Here is a 9594-nt window from a genome sequence, read left to right on the forward strand (position 1 = left end):
TATATATTTAATTTATACATAATATATAATTTAATTTATATATATAACTTATATATATTATATATATTATATATACACACACATACATACACATACATATACATATGGAGAGATAGATTATAAGGAATTGGCTTACACGAGCATAGAGACTGAGAAGTCCCTGAATTTGCTGTGTGCAAGCAAAAGACCTAGAAAAGCCAGTGGTGTAACTCCAGTTTGAGTCCAAAGGCTTGAGAGCCAGGGCACCAAAGGTGAAGATCCGAGTTCAAGGGTAGGAGACCAATACCTGAGCTCACACAGACAGACAGGAAGGGAGTACGTCTTCCCTTCCTCCTCTTTTTGTGCTATTTAGGCCCTTAATGAATTGGATACTATCCTCTCACCCTAAGGAGTGCAGTCTACCTTACTAAGTCTACCAATTCAAATTTTCAATGTTAACCACATCTGGAACACCCCACAGACACACCCAGAAATAACACTTAACCTGGATGCCCTGTGGCCTAGTCAGGTTGACACACAAAATTAACCATCACAGGAATCAATTTCTGTGACTAGCCCCTTTCAAAAGTTTTGCTATATACTTCTTGAAAAAGTTTTCAGCATCTCTTAGACAGTTTACAACATCATCTGAAACACAGCAAGGATGCTTAAAAAGCAGCCATTTACTACAGGACCCTACGTCCACCTGCCTCATGAATAATTCTACACTCCTGTTACTTATTTTCTAGGAAAAGATAAAAGGTGGTATTCATCCTTCCCTTTTTCTTCACACTGTAATATTACTTGTCAATTAACTTAATGCTCTGCTTACCCTTGAGGTAGCTTCAAGGTACTAGCAGATGTATTTTGTTTAAAGGGTACACTAAAACTACAAAAAAAAGAGAAGTCATCTTAGCCTCCTCATTGCTTCTCTTAGTTAATGGCAGCACCATGCTCCCAGACACAGAAAACTAGAAACTAATAATCATCTTCAGTGTCTCTACATCTCTCACTTCAACATTAAATCAGAATTCTCAATGCCTTTGAGATCAAAGACAGTGTTCAGTCCCACAGACACTGACCTAGCTCAAATTCCTTCTACCTCTAATATTTAGCCTCCTTAACCCATCTTCCAGGTAGGCTTCTGGAAAAACAAACAGCTACTTTCCCCCATATCTTCTTATTCTTCTATGAGGAGGGACACACATTTAATGAGTCAGACTCCAAGCATGTGCCTGGCCTGCACATGCATGGTTATTGTGGATTAATCATCACATCCACAGGTGTGGTTCTTTTCTCCTTCCTTCCTCCCTCCCTCCCTCCCTCCCTCCCTCTTTCTTTTCTTTTCTTTTCTTTTCTTTTCTTTTCTTTTTCTCTTCCTTTCCTTCCCTTCCCCTTCCCCTTCCCCTTCCCCTTCCCCTCCCCTCCCCTCCCCTTTCCTTCCTTCCTTCCTTCCTTCCTTCCTTCCTTCCCTCCTTCCCTCCTACCTTCCTTCCTTCCTTCCTTCCTTCCTTCCTTCCTTCCTTTCTTGCTTTCTTGCTTTCTTGCTTTCTCCTTTTATGGCCAAGGAATAGCAAAGTGGCCCAAGCCTTTCTCCACGCGGAGGAGTCATCCAGTTGTCTTGCTCTTTCATGTATATTTAAGCCATTAGATTCAAAACTTCTTGTCCTTGAGGCAAGTTGGAGCACAGCATCCAAGTTACAGTCTAGGCTTAGGAATAGCAGGAAGGTATCTTGGGCTTCTTGTCTACATGCCATATAGCAAGCCCATCTTAACAGAGTTACTGGCGTTATGGAGTTGTGGATAAAAAGTCCAACCAATAAAAAAAACACATTATTTTGCTTTTCTTTGCATTTGACCCCAAGCATGAACATTTCCCTTGGCAACCTTTTGAGATGAGTGGTTATGATCTTGTGAAGATTAGTATACCAGACTACCAGTCCTAACAGTCCTCAAAATCATAAAAGACATGATCCTATTGTTCATATCCGATCACACCAGATTCTTTGTGAACCATCTGATGTCCTGCTTGCCTCCATTGGATACCACATAGCACTTAAGCCGATAGGATGTCATTCAAGGCCACCCAATATCCAGGTTGAAATCTATCATTACAATTTTTTTATACACTAACCCTGAACCCATGAATCTACCACCATGAACTTCTTAAATGGATCCTTCTTATGCCTCCATGTGTATCTTATGTTGTTTCTGCTTCCAGGGAGCTTTCCCTAAATCTTAACTTTCACTCACCATATTCAACTCTTCCATATTTATTCTCTGAGTATCTTGTGTGTAGCAGCCACTGGGCCAGGTTTCATGGAAGTTTAAGGCATATAAGATATTCAGGCCAGGTGCAGTGGCTCCCGCCTGTAATCCCAGCACTTTGGGAGGCCAAGGTGGGTGAATCACGATGTCAGGAGATCGAGACCATCCTGGCTAACATGATGAAACACCGTCTCTACTAAAAATACAAAAAATTAGCCAGGTATGGTGGCAGGTGCCTGTAGTCCCAGCTACTGGGGAGGCTGAGGCAGAAGAATGGTGTGAATCCAGGAGGCAGAGGTTGCAGTGAACCAAGACCGCACCACTGCATTCCAGCCTGGGTGACAAAGTGAGACTCTGTCTCAAAAAAAAAAAGATATTCAAAATCACACAAAATGTGTATATTTCCCAATTTTCTTAATGATAGGCCTCTTGGGGAAAGATACTAGTTTTATTCATCCCTGTGCTCTTCCATTACCTTGAAAAGAGGCATATATACAGATGATTTTTATATAATTAGTTAAATGCCATATTGTCACATGGGAACGTCAGGCTTGGAGTCTAGAATTGATGGCAAATTTATAATATTAAGTAACATTTTTACTCTACTTATTTTGTTTCAAACAGTCTGTTCCAAATACCTTGCATGCATTTCCCTCTCGACGTCCCTATATGATAGGTCATATTATTATTTCCATCTATACAGATGAGGAAACTGAAACAGACAGAGGTTAAACAACTTGCCCAAGGTGACACAATGGGCACGTGGAAAGCCAGACCATCCATGTTTACAGTGGAGGGATGGGCAGGAGCTTTCTGTTTCACAGGATGATTTCTGGAAGGCTCTAGTCTGACTATCTATCTTGCCATTTGTTAGAAGAGTAGAGATCCAGGGACATACCAGACCAACCAGTCACAATGTTAGAAAGAAGAGCACCTCTGACAAAGATGATGAGAGAATCAAAATTACTGACTACAGTACAAAGAGCCCTTAAATTGAGATTCCAAAGACTTTAGGCTTTGGCCTGGCTTTGCCACTTACGAAGTGGGTAGTTTTGGATAAGTCACCCCATGATCCTCATTTTTCTCATCTGGAAATGGGATAATAATGATGGCTTTGTATGTTCATGAAGAAGATCAAATAAGAAGCTAAACAGGAAAGCATTTGACATTAACAGATCATTGCAGGAATTAAAGACACCACTGTTGCTTCACAGTCTTATGGCAGGACTCACCCTGGCTGGTAGGGTTAATAGACAGGGGGTTTGTTGAGAGGTCCTAGTGAGGAAGCTGTAATGACAGAAGTTTAGTGCAAGGAAGCCTCGAGTTGCTTCTACAGTCTGCGGGGATTCCGCTTTTGCCACGAAGGAGAGGGTGAACAATTTAACTCCAGAAGTTTTGAGTCGAAAGTCTTTTTCTCTTCATTTTAAGTACCCATCAAGAATTTATTCCAGTAAATAAAGTGATTTTCACCTAAGTTTAAAATCCAAGTTAATATTTTGTTTTTTTTTTAACTTGCAAGACTTGGGAATCACAGGCCAGAACTGACAACATTCGATGTTCTAAGTCAGAATCTTCCTAAGGGACGCAGAAACCTCCCTAGCAACTTCTTCCAGTTCTTTATATTGACACTGAGTCTCTCTAGCTGCAGCCCTTGTTCCTGTGGCTTGTTTTAGGAGGGAACAGCTGGTCTGCAATCTCCATATAATATCCATTCATAGATGTATTAAATCGTCATGCATATTATCTGTGTTACGTATTCTGAAAGTAGCAGGCTCTTAGCATTACCAGCAGTCATTTTTCAGTCCTGTGCAAAATATACCCCCTGGGAGCTCTTAGCAGATGTTTGGTAAAATTATTGAAAGAAACAAGAAAAAAGACTTTCCCCTGTTTTGAATCCACACTGAGTCTATCATTCAAAAACAGCCATAAGGCATCTCAAAGTCTCTAAAAATTAGAAAAGACACTCTTTTGTGAGTATCCTTGTCCAGGAAAATGACACGCCATAATTAAATTCCAAACAAATATGCCATTTTTTACACAGGAGAACATATTCATATTGCGGCAGTTATGTCTTACGCATGTTAAAATACTGTTTATAAAAACCAAAGATTTTGTACGCTTTTGCCTCTAAAGTAACAAGCATGATCAGATTTTTATGTAACAACCCAAATCAGGAAGCAAAGAAAGAAGAAACAGAAAGAGAAAAAGAGAAGAAAGAACAACAGGAAGAAGGGAGAGGTAAAGAGACAGAGAGAGGAAGGAAAGGAAAAACTATTTTTTCTTATTGCTGTGGTTTAAATGTGTCTCCTCCAAAATTCAGGAGTTGTCAATGTGATAGTTTTAAGAAGTGGGACATTTAAGAGGTGATTAGGCTTTGAGGGATCCTCACTTATGAATGGGATTAAAGCCCTTATAAAAGAGGCTTTATGCAGCATTTGGTTAGCTTGCCTTTCTGCCTTCTGCCGTATGAGGATGCAGCAATAAGGTGCTATCTTGTAAGTTCACCAGACAACTGAACTTGGCAGCACCCAGAACTTGGACTTCTCAGCCTCCAGAACTGTAAGAAAATAAATTTCTGGCCAGGTGCAGTAGCTCACACCTGTAATTCCAGCAGTTTGGAGTGCCAAGGTGGGCAGACCAGTTGAGGTCAGGAGTTTGAGACCAGCCTGGCCAATATGGTGAAACCCTGTCTCTACTAAAAATACAAAAATTAGCCAGTCATGGCATCTCACCCCTGTAATCCCAGCTGCTCGGGAGGCTGAGGTAGGAGAATTGCTTGAACTCAGGAGGTGGAGGTTGCAGTGAGCCGAGATCGTGCCATTGCACTCCACCTGGGAGACAGAGCAAGAATCCATCTCAAAAAGAAGAAAGTAAATTTCTGTTCTTTATAAATTATCCAGTCAGTGGTATTTTGTTGTAGCAGCACTAAAATACTTTATTCATAGAAAACATATGGGGACTTTTCAGCATTTTATTTGTTTTCTTCATTTCCTGAATCATGTTCGGTAATACCTATGCTAGGAGAAAACTTAAGAATAATGAATCAAAATGAAAGGGTTATATAGAACCAGATGAAGAAAAACGTTTCCTTAAAGAAATACTAATCCCTGCATCCTTGCACTGCATTCATCATTGCATTGATTCTGTTCCTAATAACGAGTAATTTCTTTTCTAATTTGGTTGACACAGACACCATGAGCTTGCTATTGATTTTCCGGAAGTGGACATTTTCTCCTTCCACCCAGTGCTGTTCAAATTCTTTACTCATAAACATCCGCCTGGATGTAAGTCAAAAATTCCTACCATAGCAGTTAAGAAAGACTATGGGCCCTATAATTCTGTGCTTTAAATTCTATGCTCTAAGCCCTCTCCTTGGGCTGAGAGTTTAACATGTTTGCTGTTTCTGAGAAGAGAAGTAACAGAAGTTTGCCGTTTCTGAGAAGAGAATTATGCATTGTCATAAGCATTTTAGTAAATAATCATCAAGAAATAAGAAAAGATATCAATTTACATTTGTACCCTACAAAAGAAGAGATTGAACTTTAATAATATACTCACAATACATACATGCCAAAAAAAAAAAAACCCAGGACTGGAACTTTGTAAGCAGGACAAAAGATGGTGGGTACCTAGGTAATGGAAATGAACCTCACATATGTTCCTCATTGCTTGGTACCATATGCATACAGAGTGTTTTCCTCTTCACCACATAGAGTCACAAATGCTACCACCAAAGACAATTCTCCTTTATATAAGAGTACTTCTATTGTTATTTAACAATTTTAAGTAAGACATTGCCACTGTGAACAATTTTAGAAGTACAGAAATTATAAAGAAAAAATTAAAACTCCTCTTCACTCTGTTAAACATTGATCACATGTTAGTGCATTGTCCTCCTAAATTTTATTTCATTATATATATTTTTTGCCTTTAACAACAGGAATTTATTGTCTCACAGTTCAGGAAGTTAGAAGTCTGAAATCAAGGTATTGTCAGGGTTGGTTTCTCCTAGAATTTCTTGTGACACTTATAAAGATTATTCTTTCTTACAAAAATCGGATGATTCTGTAAATGTAGTATTTTTCATTTAATATAGTAAGTACCTTCCAGGTAGTGTGATGAATTTCAAAACTTTGAATTGATGCATATTATTCCATAGTATAGTCATGAATCGTTTGTTCAACCCTCTCTCTATTGCTACACGTTTGGGTTGTTTCTAAATTTCCAGTATTATACATAAATATTCTATGGGCATCCTAGTACATAAATCTTGGCCTCATCTCTGATGTTGTCCTTAGTAATTTCATAGTCAGAGATTTATCTTAAGTCAAGAGGAAAACACATATTTTAAGGCTCTTGTCTCAAATTATCAATTAGCCTTTTGAAAGACTGGGTCAATTTAGTCTCACCAGCTGAGAGAAGAGCAAGCATTTTCTGTGCCCATGGAAACCACTGTTTTAGTTATCCTTGGCAATTTAAGAGTCATAAATGGTACATCATTGTGAGTTCTACATTCATTTCCTTCACATTTCCATGATTGAATACTACGATTTCTATTGCTCAAATATTCGCTTCTAGTGATAAAATCAAACTGTTGTCACCTGAAATCTATTTGGCACCTTCCTTACTCATCTCAGGGACATATGAAAAAAGAAAAGGTTGGCATACATGAATCCTGGATTTGGTTTGCCTTTTTTTTTTTTTTGGTAACCCTTTCATTCATAATACCAGCTTCATTCATGAAATCGAATTAACCAGGAATTAAGATATTTACTTACAGGTGTTGACTACAGTGAATCATTGAAGCATGTGAGCATTATAAATAGATTCTTGTGGATACTAAGGAAGACATTTATAAATTTCAAAATATAAAAGGAAACATAAGTCAGTAAGCCATGAGGAGAATACTATAAATTCCCCTCACCATGGCCTGTGTGGTCAATGTTGACTTTCAAGAATCTAACGTCAATGTTTACATTGTAAATTATACATTTATTATTTTGTGTGTCAGTTATAGTGAATAATTTCATTAATAAGAACAACAATAAAAACAATTCGAATCTTCCACACAGAGAATAGTACATTAGATTCTAGGGTCAAAAAAAAAAAGACAAAAGACATTGATGATGCTTTAATACCATTTTGAAGGGCAAGGACATATTCACTACAACAGAGTGTTAAATGGAATGAGACTGTATTTTTGAAATATTATACTAACTGATATTTTGAGGGTATTTCTGAGTATGGAACCTCCCACCCTTATTCACACGGTTATGGTCTAAAACCCCCAGAGGGTGCCTGATACCACGTATAGTACCAAACTTTATATATACTGTTTTTTCCTATATATGCATACCCACAATAAAGTGTAATTTATAAACCAGGCATAGTACTCTTGCACTATGGGACCATTATTATGTAAAATAGGGGTTCATTGAACACAAGCACTGTGGATGCCAGGACAGTAGATCCAGTAACCCAGCTGGCTACTAAGTCTTTGGTAGGCTTGGAGCGTCTATGGCATGGAGGTTCCAGACAAAGGCAGGATTCACGCCCTGGGCAGGACACAGGAGGATGACACCAGATCCGAACAGTGGGCAATCTGAAACTGATCAATTGTTTTTTTTTATTTTTTGGAATTTTTCATTTAATATTTTCAGGCCACGTTTGACCATGAGTAACTAAAACCATGGAAAGCCAAACCGCAGATACCGGGTTCTTCCTCCACTTTTCACCCTTTGCCCAATCCCACCAGCCTGAGTCATTGCCTCCGGGCAGGGCTGCAGCCAGACCTCAAGCACAAAGACTGAAGGCCACCAGCCTCTTTTCTATTTTAAAAGCCTGTACTCTGAAGGGAGTAGAGACGTTTCTGATTTTATTGAATCTGAGGGTTTGAGAAGTGAATTCTTTTACCAAAACCTCACTCTGGACACGAGGAAAGAAGGGAACAAAACATAAATGATCAGAAGAGAGATGTAGGTGATGCTCATCACAGGGGCCCATCAGTCTCCCAAGAAGAGCCTAAGACAGTAGAAAAACAAGAGCTGAAGCAGGCAGCAAAATCAGAGACAGAGAGAGAGAAGGGGGATGGCCACACGGTAAACCCAAGCATCCCAGGTGAGAGATTGCTGTACACGTTCTGGTGCTCTGGCACTGCACAGAAGTAACAGAACAATCCTCATGTGCCCAAGAGGGACCTCCTCAAAACCTAAGGGACCATGCAGGTGGGAACAAGGGCATTTTCACAGTTTCACAGAGGGGATGGTTACTAAGAACCAGAGAGTAGGATGGACATCTGTTTGTAGGTGACATTGTGGACTTGAAGGCTTTATTCATCCTTTGCTGAAAGCACTTTGGCATATCTTAGGTCATATTCTGCAGCAAACAGACTCTGAGAAGGAGACTGGGACAGGGGCCCTATTGGAAAGAACATCCCCCCAACAGAGAATTGAGGGAAGCTGAACTGGACAGAGAGATAAGCTGAATTGAACTGTGATACAATTACAATGGAGGCCTCAGCCAATTGAGGCAAGGAGGCCAGGCCTAGGAAAACTTCCATCATTCACTTTTTGGGTCTGAGCTGCCTCTGGGGATAAGAAGGGGCATAACCTTGGGCAAGGTGGTAGCCAGCAGCCAAACCCCTCAGTAGCTTGGGGAATGAGTGAATCTATCTCCTTCATGATTGTGAAAAAGTAGAATGGTATTCACTCTGGCCCACCCCTTATGCAACTTAGATCCACTTATTTCTTAGAGTAAATTTACGCCATTTGGGGAAAACTTCTCCAGGATTCTGGTTGGTTTTGTTCCTTGGCAAACCATGGACAAAGCAGCTTAGTGAGAGTGAGAGAAACTATAAATCCCATCCCTGCAGCTGGTCTCAAGGCTGCAATTAACACTCCTGCTTCCCCTCCTCTACTACTCATTCTAGATTCCCCTCACCCTTGGTTGGTAACACTGATAATCTAGAAGGCTTACCTGGAAGAGTGATACTAACGCTCTTACCTGAGAGATCTGAGAGTCTAGTCACCTTGCTGTTCCCAGGCCACACTTTATGCATTTGTCCATTTCACACCACATTGCACAAGAGAGTACTAAGAGTTACTCAAACACTTGCATGGCAAACATATTTCTCTCTAGCCCTATATTATAATAGTGATCCTACTTCCTCTTGGTGATCGGGATCAATAACCTCTGCCGTCTTTTCCATATCTTCTAGTTTCTTGAACAAGTTCTATGGCAACCATAGCTTAAAGGTCAATGATACTCTCAATGTGGCTCCTGGTGAAAACAGTTTCTCTCTGGGAATCAGGACTTTGAGACATACACATTTTTTTTTTTTTTTTTTTT

This window comes from Rhinopithecus bieti, unplaced genomic scaffold (assembly GCF_001698545.2).
Source record: "Rhinopithecus bieti isolate Rb0 unplaced genomic scaffold, ASM169854v2 scaffold_15336, whole genome shotgun sequence".
Taxonomy (NCBI): Eukaryota; Metazoa; Chordata; class Mammalia; order Primates; family Cercopithecidae; genus Rhinopithecus; species Rhinopithecus bieti.